This window comes from Peromyscus californicus, unplaced genomic scaffold (assembly GCF_007827085.1).
Source record: "Peromyscus californicus insignis strain IS unplaced genomic scaffold, ASM782708v3 Scaffold_15__1_contigs__length_86483966, whole genome shotgun sequence".
Classification (NCBI taxonomy): domain Eukaryota; kingdom Metazoa; phylum Chordata; class Mammalia; order Rodentia; family Cricetidae; genus Peromyscus; species Peromyscus californicus.
The window spans coordinates 63016311-63036930 of NW_026294447.1; positions in this window are offsets into that span (position 1 = coordinate 63016311).

Genomic DNA, 20620 nt, shown 5'->3' on the forward strand with positions numbered 1-20620 from the left:
GTCATGAAGTTGTGGGAGGCCTTTGTGGGGGAAGATATGGGTTCAGTTCACAGGGAAATATGGTAGAAATACCATCTTATTTAAATTCATACATGTAGAGTTCACAGTTCTTTAAAATGAAGAAAAAATTGTACCTATGGAATGGCTGGTTTAAAGTAAAAAAGTCACCATAGAAAATGCTTAAGGAAGACTCTACCAAATATGATAAAAACAGGTACACAAGGTGACACCAGAAACTGGGATGGTGATGAAGGTTTTTTTTTACTATACTTTATTTAAAGTTCTATACTGCAGTATCAAAATAATAAAACCAGCATGGTACCAGCACAAACACATACATCCAGGGGCAGGAAAGAGATAGAGATAGATAGATAGATAGAAAGATAGATAGAGAGACAGAGAGTAACAGAGACAGAGAGAGACAGAGAGAGGAGACAGAGAGCGAGAGACAGAGACAGACAGAGGACAGAGAGAGACAGAGAGATAGAGACAGAGAGAGACAGAGACAGGGAGAGGGAGAGAGAGAGAGAGAGAGAGAGAGAGAGAGAGAGAGAGAGAGAGAGAGAGAGAGAGAGAGAGAGAGAGGACACACGTAATTGATATGGTAGGTGGTCCTTCTGGATGTGCCCAGGGAATCGTAAGCAGTATCAAGATTCACTCCATGGGTTTTCTTAGGCATCTAGGGGCATCTGTCCAGTAGAAGGCAGGCCGTTGGACATCTGTAACGTAGATGAACTAACAGAAGTGGTGCAGGGTAAAGGATAGGCTTATAGATGGTTTGGAGATGTTGACAGGGTCCAGGAAGAGGTGTAAATTTACTATTTGGATTTTCTGGTTACATGGGAAAACTTAATGGTCCCTGAGTGGTGAAAACATAACTATAGGGACTCTTAACAGAGAGGACCCAAGAGAAGAGGCATGGAATATTGGGGCAGTGGCAGGTGGGGGCTTCAGCAGATCCCTTAGGGGAGATGTGCTGGGAGTTAAAGATGCAAGGTTGTCCATCATATGGTGTCCTGGTTTAGTGGACAAGTGGAGCACCACTGATAATCCATGGGTGTGATTTGGGGAGGGATGAATAAAGAGGGACCAGGAGAAGAAATACAGGCTACTGGTTGGACAATGGATGGGGATTTAGGGATTCTGTGTTGGTAAGTGTGCTGAGAAGGAGCAGGGGTGTTCACTGGGCACCCAGGCCTATGGGACAGTTGTAGGAGACTTGGAGGGTGAGGAAAGCAATAATCATACATTTTTTGTTTCCTTTATCTATTAGAATCATATTTAATTAAGATTTACTATGTATCTGATGATTTTCAAGACATGGCAAACAATGATGCTGCATAAAATAAAACCCAACCCTAGAAGACAAAGGCCTTGTGGTCAGGAAGGCGGAGACAAACCATCCATGAGTTTAGAAAACAAATAGACCAGGAGAATCAGTTTCTATTAGAAAAATTCAGTCAACCTCTTTCCAAAGGGAAAAGGCCAGGAGAACAATTTATCACTTAGGACTGAATTGCCATTTCTTTGGAAATTAGAGATGTTGAATTTATGCAACTTCTTCTGCTCATATGAACTGTCCAAAATGAAGTATCTCAATAAATGATTAGAGGATAGGAATACTTCTACCCAAGAAAGAATTACTTCTCTTTTCTCTTTTCCATGATCTATGTGTTATCCTGTGACCTACATCAAAGAGAAGAAAAATGAGATTGCTTTCATAGCAATTGATTTCTTTCAATTATTTCTATAAATATAATCATAGAACATACTTGAGAGAATTTAAAGGGAATCTCCATACTATTGGGACTTCTTTTCTATTTCACAGGAGGATCCTGTCTGTACAGTTTTTTTTTTTCATGTCCTGGTTTTCCCACGTGATAAGTTGTAAGAAGAAAGAAAGAATTTCACTTCCATGTTGCTTTTGGTCCTTGTGTTGTTCATATCAATAGATAACAAACTAGGACAATTTCCAAATTTGGGGGATATTCAATGCTCTATATTTGGGGACCAGGTGCTCCTTCCTACTGTCTTTACCTACTCACCACTGTATGTCACCTAGCCTAAAACACCAGGGATTCACCAAACATTTATGTGGTTTTACTGTTCATGCATTTCAGACAAGATTGAGGGATTCCACTATCTCTCAATGAGATAGGAGGGTCATCCCAGACAACCAGGCTTGACCTGATTCAGTGAGAGTAGAAAGAAGACAATGAAATTCAAGGATGCCTGTGATTTCTAACCTTGTCTCAGAGTTTTTGCATGACCATTATTTCACCATTTCCACAGACCTCTTTGACCTAAACTGTATCAACTCCTGCCAATCCAGGGCTTTCTCTGCACAGTGAAGATATTCTTATCAGTTTGGGGCAAGAGATAAATGTCCATGCACAGGAACATTTTCCTAGTCTTTTGAGATGGTACAAAGAAATACTATAATATTTGTGTTTTATAAACAACATTTATTTCCTATAATACAAAGCTAGAAAATCCAAGGCAAATGTTCCTTGAAATTCCAGTATAGTCAGGTGATATAGTTGTCCTATAGGGAGAACATTATGGATAGCCTTTGGAGAGCCTGCTCCAAGCTCACCTCCAGGGTATGTAAAAATATCCATGATCATGGTGTCTCCCCTGCCAGCAGTATTCAAACCAGTCTGCCTGTGGGGACTTGTCTTTGAGCCACAAACACTATCACTAAAAAATAACTGAATCCTAATGCTCTACGTGGCCTTCAGGTCTCTCCATCCGTAAGATGGGGAAAGTTTGGAAACACCTATTGCCTACTTCTTGTTCTTAAGCACGGTGTAAATAGTTGTGGATAGAGCTTGAGAATTTTCTGCAATTAAATGGGAAGCACCATAGTGACTTGCTTGTATGAATTTACACTTAGAAAACCCTGCAATGATTTGATTTAGGATCTTCCTGTGTAAAATGTTAGGTGTGAAATAGTTGTGGATCAAGAATTTGAGCTGAGTAAAATGAGAACCTGTGTGAATGTGGTGTCTTCATTCTTTCAATGTGTTTCATAACCCCCGCTCATATAACCTGTACATAATGTGTGGGGGGCATTGGGGTGTGTATTTATTTCTAGTTAGATTGCTGCAGACACCTTAGAGGTAATATAGATCATGTTTACATTCACTATATTTTTCTTGTTAAAGTCATCATAGTTCTTTTGGTATACATGGCTGTATTTGGTGATATATTAAAATATGTTCTCATAAAAAAAAATATCCATGAAGGTAGTGAAGGATAGGGGAAAATAAAGAAACACTTTTTCTGATGGTAACTTTCTCTTTTACTTCATCTTACAAAATCCTCTCTCTGTAAATCTGTCTCCACATAGTTACATTCCACAGTGTTACATTCTCCACATAGCTACATACCTCTTTTGCATTGTTCCATCTCTTTTCTATACAGCTTCCTTTTCCTTGTCTCCACACAGTTACAAATCTCCACACAGTCACAGCTACACATCTCATTTATATAACTCTTTCCGTATAGCCACATCTCTTCCTTCACATATATCTCTCCTGTGTACACGTTTCTTTCCTATACAACTAAGCCTTCTGTGTCTTTCTACACACTCAGCTACATCTCTCTTTCAGTACACCACACACACACACACACACACACACACACACACACACACACACACGCACGCACACGCACGCACGCACGCACGCACGTGCACACACACACACTGCACAGCTCTTTTCACTGTTCCTTCACATCCTTGCTCCTTCATAGCAGCTGCTCTTTCACACAGCTCTTTTCCACAGCTCCTCTACACAGCTATGCACAGCCCCACCTCCAAACATGAGTTTAGCACCAGCCAAATTCTCCACACACATGAGTTAAAATTTCAATGTCACAAAGCATTTCTTGAGTAAACAATCAGAGACAGAGCCAAACTGATACAGGTAAGGAAACACGCAGTTACTCTCAGGCTAGGAAGGTCACATTGACTGGCCAGTGAGTAATGTTTGGCCATGCACATAGCTCTTTTCCCAGACAGAAAGTGACATTGAAATTCAGGACTTAACAATAACAGTTAGTAGGCTGAAGCTTGAGTGGTTGGGGTGTGTGCAGAAAGAGAATTACTGCAGGGGGATATGTCTACCAAAGTTGCTTCAAGTCTGACCTTGATTCAGTGATAAACACCTGGAATTTATGATTGTGTGTTTTCTGCAGGAGCAGCTACTCTATTCTGAATTTGTTCTAAAGTCTAAAATTAGCTGTCTTTGAGTCTGAGAGTATTGTTACTTTCCTGTGTCAGTTAAGAAAAATATTCTGGCAGTATTTCTATTCATCAGAATTACACGGCTTAAGCAACAATCATTCTCCTGAGCACCCAGAACTACAAGTGTGCCCAAAAGATATAAACCATACTACCAATGGAATCTGGAAGGAACCCCACAGCTGTTATTTTAGGGAAGAAATGAAGTGGCACATGAGAAAAATTACAGACAGAGGCAAACCAGCCATTTACAGTTGGTAACACCATGGCTTTGCCAAGTGTGGCTCTCATCAGGGAGTGATTCATCTGGTGGGTCAACCTGTCAAATACTAGTTGTCACTTGCTGTACACTGTCATGGCCCTCAGCAGAACATAGTCACTAATTCTCAGTAATTTGAACAGTTATGAGTCTCAGTATTAAGCCTCACTCATTGCATAAGAAGCTTATCTGACCAAAGCTGAGATTAGCACTATGTGTTTAAACATAAATGTTTAGAACATAGTTATACAGCATGTCCAATTAGCAAAACAACTGAAGGAGGTTCTTCTCTAGGAGCTATGACCTCCACAAGCCTGAGGGTTGACAGTATCAGACAGTATCCTTCCTGTAAATTAAGCCATTTTCAACTTGATTCCCCAAACTGTATATAATAATGTCTTTAGCCATATCATCTTTTATCTATTTCTGGTGGATAACCAATGGCAAGGTAAATAATATGTTTGTTTGAGGAGACTTGGGGCTTCCCTTATGAGTGGTTACTCATAAGGAGCCCTCTCAGCCCTGACACTGAGCAGGAAATAATGCACAGGGCTTGAGGCTCATTGAAAGGTAAGAAATATGAGACATCCCATCACTAAGCTATGTCCATCAGTAACTGTTAGCCAAACTTCAGTAAATAGGATGGAGCCATGATACATGGTACAAAAGTGCTACTTGAAACTCAGACTAGATTCCACCACTCCTGAGCCACATCCCCATCCCTACATATACAATGGGAAGAAACAGTTCATCCCATTGTTGTGGATATTACTCTGTATGCTGTAAATGTGCTGCTCTGATTTGGTTGATAAATAAAACACTGATTGGCCAGTAGCCAGGCAGGAAGTATAGTATAGGTGGGATAAGCAGAGAGGAGAATGCTGGGAACAGGAAGGCTGAGTCAGGAGATGCTGCCAGCCACTGCCATGAGAAGCAAGATGTAAAGATACCAGTAAGCCACAAGCCATGTGGCAAGGTATAGATTTATAGAAATGGGTTAATTTAAATGTAAGAGCTAATCAGCGATAGGCCTGAGCTAATGGCTGAACAGTTTTAATTAATATAAGCTTCTGAGTGATTATTTTATAAGTGGGCTATGGGACTGTGGGGCCTTGGCAGGACCCGATGAGAAACTTTCTAGCTACATCCCATAACGTAGTTTTGTGTAGACAGAGGACACGACCAAATAGTAACTTGGAAGAGAAAATGAGGGGCCATCACTGTGAGCCTAGATACAATACTCCATGACTGGTCCTCAGAACCAACAAGGGGTGCTGGGTTGAAGCAAGAGGTAGCATATCCAATAAACTATTCCTCATATACTGATTTGAAGCATTAATTCCTTCACTGCCCTCCACTGTTTTCCCTGTACTGTATTACCTGGCTACTCAGTTCCCTATAGCACCAATCACAACCTGAAGTTTTGTGTCTAAGCTGAAACCCTGAGAAGCAGAATCAAAACCAGATTCACTAGAAAGGGCTTTCTTAAGACTTGACCCCAAGTCAAACTGTCAAATAATGAGGGCTTCATGAAACATGAAGTAAGGATGTATGGTAGGGCAAGGACATTACCTCTGCAACTATAGAGGCCTACCTAAGAGGAATATTCTCACCCCACATGGTGAGTATTTGCAGTTGGCCCATCACACACCTCTTCCCATGATATTCTCACATGCCCTGAGTATGCTTGTAAGCCAGGTTAGTGTATAAAGAATGAATTTGTCCCATCAGTGAGATGGTATGGGATGCTGAGGATCCAGCTAGTGTCCTCAACAGCCCACAGGGAAGATGGAGCATGGGTGGATATGGACCCCCTGTAGCAAGAAGAACTAAGGGAAATGAGAATACATCACAGGATCTTGAACATGTAAGAAAATCAAGAATTCTATGGAGTTCAGTGAAATTGAAAATATCAAAAGCACAAGCAATTCCCAGAATTTAAAATCCTGAATCATGACAGGACACTGGTGGAATTCAGGTTTATCTGGTACATGGAATACTCGCACCAAATGTGAGGTCAAGCTGTGGGCCTTGTGTACATCCATCCTACTTCACAAATGAGTCTGTCAGATACACTAAGCCTGTAGGCTGAAGATGATGCCCCAATGTTGCATAGAAACCTTGGGTGACTGTCCAGGAAGCTGGCGGTTTCTGTCAAATCACATTTTTTTGGAAGCCGCTTGTTTGTACTTCCTGTTTTACTAGGTAATATTATTTCTTTCTTGGGTCTCTGAGGGTGTTGAAGATTAGATAGTTGTAGTTACAGTTTTCTTTGTTACTAAATTTCAAAAATAAACTCTCTAAGGAGGTAAAAAATGTAAAAGTTTGAAAGATATTATAGGATAGTTTTCTGTTGGTAATACAAGTTAGGATAGAAAGTGAATTAGGTACATTTTGGACTCACCAAAATAGGATAGATAGTGGAATATCTTCTCTGAAATTGTCAAATGCAAATGGACTAGACATTGTTGATGTATTTATTGCCTGTATATATTGTATATAGTTATTGTACTTATTGTATATAGTTTTCTTATATTAGTTATAACTTTTTTATTATTTTTTATTTTTATTAGACAAAAAAGGAGAGAAGTGGTGATATTTTATTTTTATGTTAATAAATAAAGTTTGCCTGGAGATCAGAGGAAACAGCAAGCCATTAACACAAAAGTCAGGCAGTGGTAGCACAAGCCCTTAATCTGATCACTTGGCAGGCAGGGTCTCTGTGTTTTCAAGGATACACTAGGGAACAGCCAAGCATGGTGACATACACCTTTAATCCCAGTACCAACCATAGAGACCTGGAGGTCTGTACAGACAGGCAGTGACAAGGAAGTGAGGTAGCTGGGCTAAGATCCAATGAGAGGGCAGAACAGAAAGGCAATAAAAGTGTGGGTAGACAGGAAATAGCTCTCTCTTTTTGGAGGCTACAGAGCTGGTGAAGTAAGGTGGTTGGTGGCTCTCACTATTTCCCTGATCTCTAAGGCTTTCACCCCTATATTTGGCTCCATGTTCTTTAGTTAACAAGACTGCTTAGAAATTTGTCTACAGGGTAGGAACTCAAACAGGGCAGGAACCTGGAGGCAAGAGCTGATGCAGAGGCCATGGAAGAGTGCTACTGACTGGCTTGTTTATTATGGCTTACTCAGCCTGTTTTCTTATAGACTCAGGACCAGCAGCCCAGAGGTGGGACAACCCACAATGGGCTGAGCCCTCTCATATCAATCACTAATCAAGAAAACGCTTTCCAGCTGGATGTTATGGAGGCATTTTCTCAATTGAGAAAATAGAGCCCTCTCTTAGATGACTCTAGCTTGTGTCAAGTTGACATAAAAGTGACTAGCACAGGCGCCATTCAGCTTTGCAGAAGGAAATAAGTCCTAATGTTTTCAATATCCCCAGAGGCTTTATGTTGATCAGAATCAATAGGACCCAGAGCAGGAATGACTTAAGACATCACTGACATGTGCATAAACATAACCAAACAGAACAGTGAAGAGGAAATTGGCATTTGACATACAATTAATGGGAAGGAAACAGTAGCTATTGATTAAAGAGTTCAAAGTCTCAGTCATGAGAAGGGTTTAAAATCCTGGAGCACCACTGAGCAACACAAGCTCAATAGTAGTTATTCCATAGAGTATGCTGGAAACACCTCAAGGGATACAGTTTAAGTTTTCATAGATGGAAGAAAGCATATGTTGTAGGAACTATTGAAGGCAATTGATGGAGTTTTGGCATTGTCAGTGAAAATAATGCGGTATTTCTTGTGTGTTCAGTGACCTATAAACACATCAGTTTGTATATAGTAGTTTTTGTGGTGATTATGTCTTAATACATCAAATGACTGGTATAAGGTGCATAGAGAGATGATATATTTATGATAGACATGGGATGAGTGGATTTATTGGTAAACACATATGAATGGAGGATGTGTAGATAGAGCACACATATATATATATGATGATCAATCGATGAATGGATGATAAATCTATAAACGGTATAAGGCTAGATGATGGGTAGACAATCAGACAGAGGGACAGGAGATGATAGACAGCTAGATGATTGAAGTTCAGGGAAGGGTGTAAAACGTCACTGGTTAGGTTCTACTATTTCATCAAACAGTGTTCACTCTGGTGTAACTACAGGAGGGTGATGACCTGCTTCTGTATTTGCAGACACATATGATTCCCACCACAGTGTGATGACACCTCAGGGTTCCCCTGTCATGACCTTGACCATCCTGGCTAGCACAATCCCTCCTTCCTCTCTTTAATAGGACACTCAAAGCTCAGCCCAGGGCTTGGCTGTGAATCTCTGCATCTGCTTCCATCAGTTACTGGATAGAGTATCTCTGATGACAATTAGGGTAGTCACCAACCTTATTATAATAGATGGCCAGTTCAGGCACCCTCTACACTATTGCTAGGAGTCTTAGCCAGGGTCATCCTTATGGATTCCTGGTAGTTTCCCTGGCACCAGGTTTCTCCCTATCCCTGAAATGACACCCCTTATCAAGAAAACTCTTTCATTACTCTTCCCCCTGTCTTGTCCTCAACATACCCAACCTGATCCCCCATGTTCCTCTCTCCCCAATCCTCCCAATTCCCCTCCCCTAGTTTACCCAGGAGATCTATTTCTTCTTCCCAGGGAAATCCATACATCTCTCTTTGTGCCTTCCTTGTTACCTCACCTCTCTGGGGCTGTGGATTGTAGCCTGGTTATCCTTTATCAGGCTACATCCTTTACTAGCCAATGTCCACTTATGAATCTTATTTTTCTAGGTCTGGGTTACCTCACTCAGGATGATTTTTTTTCTAGTTTCATGCCTTTGCCTGAAAATTTCATGATGTCACTGTTTTTTAGAGCTGAGTAATACTCCACAGCGTAAATGTACCACATTTTCTTTATTTATTCTTTGGTGGAGGGGCATCTAGGTTATTTCCAGGTTCTGGCTATTACAAATAATGCTGATATGAACAGAGTTGATCAAGTGTCCTGGTGGTAGGATTGAGTATCCCTTGGGTATATGTCCAGATTGGTACAGCTGGGTCTTAAGGTAGATTGACTCCCAATTTTCTGAGAAACCGTCATACTGATTTCCAGAGTGGCTGTACAAGTTTGCAGTCTCACCAGCAGTGGAGGAGGACATTACACACAGAGAGAAAGTCCTTGGAACACATAGCTCTAAATGAGATGTCTCCATAAAATCCCTCTCTCAGAGTTCAGGGAATCCCATGGAAGAGGAGGCAGAGAGAACTTAAGAGCCAGAGGAGGTGGAGGACACCAGGATAACAGAGCCCACTGAGATAACTGAGCAAAGCTCATGTGAATTCACAGAGACTAAAATAGCAAGCACAATGACCTACATGGGTCTGAACTGGTTCCTCTGCAAATATATTATATCTTTCAGGTTAGTATTGTTAGGGACTCTTGAGTGTGTGAATGAGTAGGTCTCTGATTCTTGTGAAAGCTGTTGGTCTCTTTTACTAACAGAATTTTCCCAGGGGCCTTCCCTGAGAAGATTCCTCCCAGGGTCCTGGGTAAGACACTATGTCTGGCATGGGGTTATCTGAGGGGAAAGAATCTATACACACCATGCTCTTTCATCCATTTACTTTATTTCTCTAAGTCAAAATTCTATCTATACAGCTTCAGTTCCATCTTCACATTCAGCTTTTTTCTTTACCTACTGGGCCTGCCTGTCATAGTCCTAACCAGGCTCCTATGCTTTCAACTTCATCTTTGTCCTCTGTTCCTTCATCCTCCATCTTTCCTTCTTTGCTTCTTACCCCTGGCTCTGAGAAACTCCACCCTATTCTCTTCTCTCTGGCCTCACGGTTCTGTCTACCATCTACAGAAACAGTCTTGTTCTTTCTCTCCTAGCCAAGTGACTCTTCTCTGGCCAGGAATCCTGACCCATCCTTCACTCCACCTGGATATGCAAAAACCTCTTTTGTTCTGAGTCAATTGCTCTGGAATGCTATTTTTCCTTTCTGGGGAATGGAAGCTTCAGCTCAATCAATCTCCCCCAAGACCCAGATATACCATTCTTGAGCATATACCCAAGGAATGCTCAATCATACCACAAGGGCTGCTGTGGGATGGTCTGCATGTCAAATGCTCTTATTGGTCAATAAATAAAACACTGATTGGCCAGTGGCCAGGCAAGAAGTATAGGCGGGACTAACAGAGGAGAATTGAGAGAACAGGAAGGTGGAAGGAGACACTGTCAGCCACCACCATGACAAGCAGCATGTGAAGATGCCAGTAAGCCACGAGCCATGTGGCAAGGTATAGATTAATGGAAATGGATTAATTTAAGCTATAAGAACAGTTAGCAAGAAGACTGCCATGGCCATACAGTTTGTAAGCAATATAAGTCTCTGTGTTTACTTGGTTGGGTCTGAGCAGCTGTGGGACTGGCAGGTGAGAGACATTTGTCCTGACTGTGGGCCAGGCAGGAAAACTCTAGCTACAAATGTCACCCAACATGGGGCAAGAGTTTCCACCTAAAACCTGAGAAAAAAGATTCTAAAACAGAACTAAAAACAGTTCCTAGTTGTCTCTCTCAAGTCAGCGGGCAGCTTGCGTGTTTGAGCTACTATGGCAGGTTCCTGGCATGCATGCTGGACCTGCAGTATGGCCGGAATGAGGCCTCTGCAAGTGGCACATTAAGCTGCATGGTAGATTTAGCCTTTGCTAGTACAAAACAAAAAGGGGTTTCTGGGCTACACACTGCTTTGATAGAAGCATAGACCCACTATTTCTGAGAGTTGATGGCTCCCAGAGCTGGTGGAAAACGTACCACTGCCATGTTGGGAAGCTAAAGTGGGTGGAGCCAGCAGCCACAGTGCCGGTTCAGTCTTAAAATGCTGCAGTTTAAAGCAATAGGTTCAAGGTAATATAAAAAATAAGCCATGTAAAGTTGGCTATCACACAGAGAATCTGGATTATGTTTTCTTTGATATTCGTAACTGAAGAAAAACATTTGATTGCAAAAGCTGTTGAGTTATGCCAAAATATATATTTTAAAGGTACCTTGACTTCAAAATTTGGATATAAGGATATGTTGCTTTGGAAAGGAGGCTCTGCTTTTGTTTCCACAGAAAGCAAGAGGTTATGGATTTGTTCCAGATTAAGATACATTAGGTTTGACCAGCCAAGACCCCCTGAAAGGTCTCCGATGACACCATGGCCCAGATAATCCAACATCCAGATCAGATTCAAGGCAACTGGCTCAGACGATACACCCTCAGGGACTACTCCATAATCCTAAAATTTTCTTTGTGTTCCCATAAGATACAGCGCCCCCCCTCAAGCAGGAAGTAGTAAGAGAAGCTACGCCCAAATTCCCAAATATACCAAGCTGGCTTTGGAGATGTGTAAAAGTTAAAGCCTTCCTTTAAAAAAAAAAAGAAAAGGAGAAGTGCTGTGGGATGGTCTGCATGTCAAATACTCTGATTGGTAAATAAATAAAACACTGATTGGCCAGTAGCCAGGCAGGAAGTATAGTTGTCATCTGTTAGGGGTTAATTATAAGTTGTAATAGGGTTGGGGGTGGAACGATAAAGTTTACACTCAGAAATTTCTTTTGGAAAAGAAAAAAAGGGGATAGATAGGATAGGATAATAAAGTAGATTATTGTACCTACTTGTAAAGTAATTCAGCAACTATGAGGTTTAGATGATTTACATTGGTATGGATTCTTATATATTGATATACATGTAAAATTATTTTTCTATTTCTGTTTAAGTTAATTTATATATTGATAGAAATTCAAAACCATATTTGTCATAGTGTACATATGTTCCTACTTCTGTTTAAAATATCTTTGTATATTCATACAAATGTAATATTATACTTCTCATACTGTATGTATGTTCTATTTCTGTTTAGTATATTTTGTATATTGATACATATTAAGGATACTGTTTTCATATTACACTATACATTTGTACATCTTATTAAGACATTTTGTATATTGTCGCAAATTTGAGGTCATTGTCCTTATAATGCACATCTGTTTACAGATTGTATATTTTTATATGTGAAGCCTTAGTATTTAAGCTATTTAGTTTGATAATAATTGTAGGTTAATAGTCACCCATGCTTGTCATACTTAAATTCATGTTAGGTCTTCTAGATATACAGAAATACATATCAGGTGGATAGGTAATCTTTGAACCCTTCATAGATCTAGAGAATATATGATTTAAATGTTTTAATAACTTATAATTCTATTGATGTGAGACATAATTGCTCCTTGAAACACCAATATATTCCCGAGAGAATGTTGGGCATCGAACACAGTCCATATGGAATTTCTTCTTCTTGGCAAAATGGCCAGTTGGGTAAAGAACTGCCCTTGCCTCCACTGCTGACAGTAAGCAAGCTGTCCATTCAAGACAAGCAGGACACAGGGAAGAGTGACTACTGAAACTTGTCAAGACAGGGTAGAACAGTCTTTCAAAATTCCCTCCTTCTAAAAATGGTCTGGATCTGCCAGCATCCATTGGACTAAGAGGTGAGTCTTTGTTCTTCTAGCCAATCACCCCAGCCTCTAGGCTTTGGGCCCAGGGGCACAAACCCAGGCCTCTGCACCCCCACCTGGTGATGCCCCAGTTTCAGGCCAGTAGGCAAGTTTCCTACAGGCAGGCTGGACTACCACCATGCCCCACCAGACCCTTCAACCTACAAGCCCCACCCCATGCCCCAAACAGCTTCTCCCTGAGACACAGAGTCAACCAGCACAGATTGGACTAAAAGCTCCAATTGGACCAAGAGCTCCAATTAGACAAAAAACTCCCATTGAACCAAGAGTTCTGATTGTAGCAAGAGTGTCAATTGGACCAAGAGAGGCTCTCTCAGACACAGGCTCCCACCTGCATGAGTGGAGGAATTGGTAGGTAGATGCCAGTGCAAATATACAGTCAACAACATAAAGACCAATATGGCACCGCCAGAACCTAGTGTTTTTACATCAGCAAGACCTGAACATCTCAATGCAGAAGAAGGAGATGATATCAACCTTAAAAATGACTTTAAGAAGATGATAGAGGCCTTTAAAGAGGAAATGAAAAATTCCCTTAAAGAAATTGAGGAAAAGACAAACAAAAAATGGGAAGAAACCAATAAATCCCTTAAAAAAAGCCATGAAAAAGCAATTAAACAGGTGAAGGAAACAGTTCAAGACTTGAAAACTAAAATAGAGGCAATAAAACAGATACAAACTGAGGAAATACTGGAAATGGAAAATCTGAGTAAACAAACAGGAACTGCAGATGCAAGCATAACCAACAGAATGCAAGAGATGGAAGAGTGGATCTCTGGCATTGAAGATATGATAGAGGAAATAGATTCATCAGCCAAAGAAAACACTAAAACCAACAAAGTCACAACACCAAACATCCAGGAAATCTGGGACACCATGACATAGCCAACATAAGAATAATAGGTATAAAAGACGAAGAAGAATCCCAACTAAAAGGCACAAAAAATATATTTAACAAAATCATAGAAGAAAACTTTCCCAACCTAAAGAAGGAAATGCCTATGAAGATACAAGAAGCATACAGAACACCAAATAGACTGGATCCCCCCCCCAAAAAAAAAAACCCAAACCCAAAAAACAAAACTCCCCTCACCACATAATAATCAAACCACTAAACATATAGAATAAAGAAAAAAATATTAAGATCTGCAAAGGATAAAGGCCAAGTAACATATAAAAGCAGACCCATAAGAATAACACCTGACTTCTCAATGGAGACTCTAAAAGCCAGAAGGTTCTGGACAGACATTATGAAGACACCAAGAGACCATGGATGCCAGCCTAGACTATTACACCCAGAAAAATTCTCCATAACCATAGATGGAGTGATCAAAATATTCCATGAAGAAACCAGATATAAACAAAACCTATCCACAAATCTACTCCTACAGAGAGCACTAGAAGGAAAAATCTAACATAAAGAAGTTAGATGCACACTTGAGAACACAGGTAACAGATAAACACACACCAACAAATACCAAAGAATGGAAACACACAACACTACCACCAAAAAATAACAGGAATTAACAATCACTGGTCATTAATATCCATTAACACCAATGGACACATTTCGCCTATAAAAAGACACATGGTAACAGAATGGATACAAAAACAGGATCCATCTTTCTGCTGCATACAAGAAACATACCTCAACTTCAAAGACAGACATTACTTCAGAGTAAAAGGCTGGGAAAAAACTTTTCAATCAAATGCACTCAAGAAGCAAGCTGATGTAGCTATCCTAATATCTAACAAAGTAGACTTCAAATTAAAATCAATTGAAAAAGATCAGGAAGGACATTACATATTTATCACAGGAAAAATCAATCAAGATAAAGTCTCAATTCTGAACATTTATGCCCCAAATACTAGGGCACCTACATTTGTAAAAGAAATGTTACTAAACTTAAATCACACACCAAGCTCCTCACACTAGTAGGAGATTTCAACACCCAGCTCTCACCAATGGACAGGTCTGCCTGGCAGAAATTTTATAGAGAAATAAGGGAACTAGAGATATTATGACTCAAAAGGACTTAATAGATATCTACAGAACATTCCACCATAACACAAAAAAATATAACTTCTTCTCAGCACCCCATGGAACCTTCTCTAAAACTGACCACATACTTGGTCATAAAGCAAATCTCAACAGATATAAAAGAAATAAAATAACCTCCTGTATTTTTTATTTGTATATTTAGTATTTATATATATATTAATTTAATTTAATTTTATTTTACAATACAATTCAGTTCTACATACCAGCCACGGATTCCTTTGTTCTCCCCCCTCCCACCCCCTCCCCTTCCCCCAGCATACCCCCTATTCCTACCTAATCCAGGGCAAAGCCTCCCCCGAGGACTGAGATCAACCTGGTAGACTCAGTGAGGCAGGTCCAGTCCCCTCCTCCCAGGCCGAGCCAAGCGACCCTGTATAAGCCCCAGGTTTCAAACAGCCAACTCATTCAATGAGCACAGGACCCAGTCCCACTGCCTGGATGCCTCCCAAACAGATCAAGCCAATTGACTGTCACACCCATTCAGAGGGCCTGATCCAGTTGGGGGCCCCTCAGCCATTGGTTCATAGTTCATGTGTTTCCATTTGTTTGGCTATTTGTCCCTGTGCTTTATCCAAACTTGATCTCAACAATTCTAGCTCATATAAACCCTCCTCTATCTCGCTAATTGGACTCCTGGAGCTCCACCCAGGGCCTAACTGTGGATCTCTGCATCCAGTTCCCTCAGTCATTGGATGGGGTTTCTAGCATGACAATTAGGGTGTTTGGCCATCCCATCACCAGAGTAGGTCAGTTCGGGCTGTCTCTCGACCATTGCCAGCAGTCTATTGTGGGGGTATCTTTGTGGATTTCTGTGGGCCTCTCTAGCACTTTGCTTCTTCCTATTCTCATTTACCATGGTCTCCTATTCCTTGTTCTCCCTCTGTTCTTGATGCAGCTGGGATCTCCCGCTCCCCCAAGCTCTCTTTCCCTCAACCCTCACCCTTCATTACCCCCACTCATGTCCAGATTGTTCATGCAGATCTCATCCATTTCTCTGTCATTGGGTGATCCCCGTGTCTTTCTTGGGGTCCTGCTTTCCAGGTAGCCTCCCTGGTGATGTGAGTAGCAGTCCAGTCATCCTTGTTCCATATCTAGTATCCTCTTATGAGTGAGTATATACCATGTTTGTCTTTCTGAGTTTGGGTTACCTCACTCAGGATGATTTTTTCTAGATCCATCCATTTGCCTGCAAACCTCGTGATGTCATTGTTTTTCTCTGCTGAGCAGTATTCCATTGTGTATATGTACCACATTTTATTTATCCATTCTTCAGTTGAAGGGCATCTAGGTTGTTTCCAGGTTCTGGCTATTACAAACAATGCGGACATGAACATAGCTGAGCAAGTGCTCTTGTGGTATGATTGGGCATTCCTTGGGTATATGCCCAAGAGTGGTATAGCTGGATCTTGGGGGAGATTGATTCCAAATTTTCTAAGAAAGCACCATATTGATTTCCAAAGTAGTTGTACAAGCTTGCATTCCCACCAACAGTGGAGGAGAGTTCCCCTAGCTCCACATCCTCTCCAGCATAAGGTGACTTCAGTGTTTTTGATCTTAGCCATTCTGACAGGCGTAAGGTGGTATCTCAGAGTCATTTTGATTTGCATTTCCCTGATAATTAGGGATGTTGAGCAATTCCTTAAATGTATTTCAGCCATTTGAGTTTCCTCTGTTGAGAATTCTCTGTTTAGTTCTATAGCCCATTTCTTAATTGGACTGCTGGGCATTTTGATGTCTAATTTCTTGAGTTCCTTATATATTCTGGATATCAGCCCTCTGTCAGATGTGGGGTTGGTAAAGACCTTTTCCCATTCTCTAGGCTGTTGCTTTGCCTTGTTGACTGTATCCTTTGCTCTACAAAAGCTTCTCAGTTTCAAGAGGTCCCATTGATTGATTGTTTCTCTCAGTGTCTGTGCTACTAGTGTTATATTTAGGAAGTGATCTCCTATGCCAATGCGTTCAAAACTACTTCCTACTTTCTCTTCTAGCAGGTTCAGAGTAGCTGGATTTATGTTGAGGTCCTTGATCCACTTGGACTTAAGTTTTGTGCAGGGTGACAGATATGGGTCTATTTGCAGCCTTCTCCATGTTGATATCCAGGTATGCCAGCACCATTTGTTGAAGATGCTTTCTTTTTTCCATTGTACACTTTTGGCTTCTTTGTCAAAAATTATATTCATAGGTGTGTGGATTAATGTCAGGGTCTTCAATTCGATTCCATTGGTCCACATGTCGGTTTTTATGCCAGTACCAAGCAGTTTTTATTACTATAGCTCTATAGTAGAGCTTGAGGTCAGGGATCATGATGCCTCCAGAGGTTGTTTTATTGTACAGGATTCTTTTGGCTATCCTGGTTTTTTTGTTTTTCCATATGAAGTTGAGTATTATTCTTTCCAAGTCTGTTAAGAATTGTGTTGGTATTTTGATGGGGATTGCATTGAATCTGTAGCTTTGCTTTTGGTAAGATTGCCATTTTTACTATGTTAGTCCTGCCTATCCATGAGCACGGGAGATCTTTTCATTTTCTGACATCTTCTTCAATTTCTTTTTTCAGGGACTTAAAGTTCTTGTCACATAGGTCCTTCACTAGCTTGGTTAGTGTTACCCCAAGGTATCTTATATCATTTGTGGCTATTGTAAAGGGTGATGTATCTCTGATTTCCTTCTCAGCCTGTTCGTCAATTGTATATAGGAGGGCTACTGATTTTTTTGAGTTGATCTTATATCCTGATATGTTGCTGAAGGTGTTTATAAGTTGTATCTTTGGGGTCACTCAAGTATACTATCATGTCATCTTCAAATAGGGAAAGCTTAACTTCTTCCTTTCCAATTTGTTTCCCCTTACTCTCCTTATGTTGTCTTATTGCTCTGGCTAGAACTTCAAGGACTATATTGAATAAGTATGGGGAGAGTGGACAGCCTTGTCTCATTCCTGATTTTAGTAGAATTGCTTTGAGTTTCTCTCCATTTAATTTGATGTTGGCTGTTGGCTTGCTATAAATTGTCTTTATTATGTTTAGGTATGTTCCCTGTATTCCTGATCACTCCAAGTCCTTTATCATGAAGGGGTGTTGGATTTTGTCAAATGCCTTTTATCCATCTAGTGAGATGATCATGTAGTTTTTTTCTTTGAGTTTGTTTATATGGTGTATTACATTGATGGACTTTTGTATGTTGAACCACCCTTGCGTCCCTGGGATGAAGCCTACTTGATCATGTTGAATAATTGTTTTGATGTGTTCTTGGAGTCTGTTTGCCAGTATTTTATTGAGTATTTTTGCGTCAATATTCATGAGGGAGATCGGTCTGTAGTTCTCTTTCTTTGTTGTATCCTTGTTTGGTTTAGGAATCAAGGTAATTGTAGCCTCATAGAAGGAGTTTGGTAATGTTCCTTCTGTTTCTATTGTGTGGAACAATTTAAAGAGTATTGGTATTAACTCTTCTTTGAAGATATGGTAGAATTCTGTGCTGAAACCATCTGGTCCTGGGCTTTTTTTGGTTGGGAGACTTTTAATGACTGTTTCTATTTCCTCAGGGGTTATTGGACTATTTAAATAGTTCATCTGGTCTTGATTTAACTTAGGTATGTGGTATCTATCCAGAAAATTATCCATTTCATTTAGGTTTTCCAGTTTTGTGGAGTAGAGGTTTTTGAAGTATGACCTGATGATTCTCTGGATTTCCTCAATGTCTGTTGTTATGTCCCCCTTTTCATTTCTGATTTTGTTAATTTGGATGCTCTCTCTCTGTGTTTTGGTTAGTTTGGATAGGGCTTGTCTATCTTGTTGATTTTCTCAAAGAACCAACTCTTTGTTTCATTACTTTTTTGTATTGTTCTCTTTGTTTCTATTTTTATTGATTTCAGCTCTCAATTTGATAATTTCCTGGTGTCTATTCTTCCTGGGAGACTTTGCTTCTTCATGTTCTAGAGCTTTCAGGTGTGCTGTTAAGTCACTAGTGTGAGATTTCTCCAACTTCTTTATGTGGGTATTTAGTGCTCTGAATTTCCTTCTTAGCACTGCTTTCATAGTGTCCCATAAATTTAGGTATGTGCTGTCTTCATTTTCATTGATCTCTAGGAAGTCTTTAATTTGTTTCTTTATTTCTTCCTTAACCCATTGGTGATTCAGTTGAGCATTATTCATTTTCCATGAGATTGTAGGTTTTCTGTAGCTTTTGTTGTTGTTGAAATCTAACATTAAACCATGGTGGTCTGATAGAACACAGGAGGTTATTCCAATTGTTTTGTATCTGTTGAGATTTTCTTTGTGGCTATGCATGTCATCGATTTTAGAGAAGGTTCCATGGGGTGCAGAGAAGAAGTTATATTCTTTTTTTTTTTTTTTTTTTTTTTTTTAGGACGGAATGTTCTGTAGATATCGATTAAATCCATTTGAGTCATAACATCAGTTAAGTCCTTTATTTCTCTGTTAAGTTTCCATTTGGGAGATCTGTCCAGTGGTGAAAGTGGGTTGTTGAAGTCTCCCACTATTAATGTGTGGGGTTTTATATGTGGTTTAAGCTTTAGTAATGTTTCTTTTACATATGTGGGTGCCCTTGTGCTTGGGGTATAAATGTCCAGAATTGAAACTTCATCTTGGTGGATCTTTCCTGTGATGAGTATGTAATGCTCTTCTTGATCTCTTTTGATTGATTTTAGTTTGAAGTCTATTTTGCTGAATATCAGGGTGGCTAAACCTGCTTGTTTCTTAAGACCATTTGATTGGAAAGTCTTTTCCCAGCCTTTTATTCTTAGGTAGTGTCTATCTTTGAATTTGAGATGTGTTTCTTGTATGCAGCAGAAAGATGGGTCCTGCTTTTGTATCCATTCTGTAAGCCTGTGTCTTTTTATAGGTGAGTTAAGTCCATTGAAATTAAGGGATATTATTGACCAGTGATTGTTCACTCCTGTTATTTTTTGGTGGTAGTGTGTGTGTACTTCTTTTCTTTGGGTTTTACTGCTGTGGTTTTATCTATTGCCTGTGTTTTTGAGGGTGTATCTGACTTCCTTAGGTTGGACTTTTCCTTCTAGTGCTTTCTGTAGGGCTGGGTTTGTGGATAACTATTGTTTAAATCTGGCTTTGTCTTGGAATGTCTTGTTCACTCTGTCTATGATTATTGAAAGTTTTGCTGGGTATATTAGTCTAGGCTGGCATCCATGGTCTCTTAGTGTCTTCATTATATCTGACCTGGTCTTTCTGACTTTCAGAGTCTCCATTGAGAAGTCAGGTGTCATTCTGATGGGTTTGCCTTTATAAGTCACTTGGCCTTTTTCATTAGCTGCTCTTAATATTCTTTCTTTATTCTGTACGTTTAGTTGTTTAATTATTGTGTGTCAAGGGGACTTTTTTTGGGGTCTAGTCTGTTTGGTGTTCTATAGGCTTCTTGTATCTTCATAGGCATTTCGTTCTTTAAGTTGGGAAAGTTTTCTTCTATGATCTTGTTGAATATATTTTCTGTGCCTTTGAGTTGGTATTCTTCTCCTTCTTCTATTCCTATCAT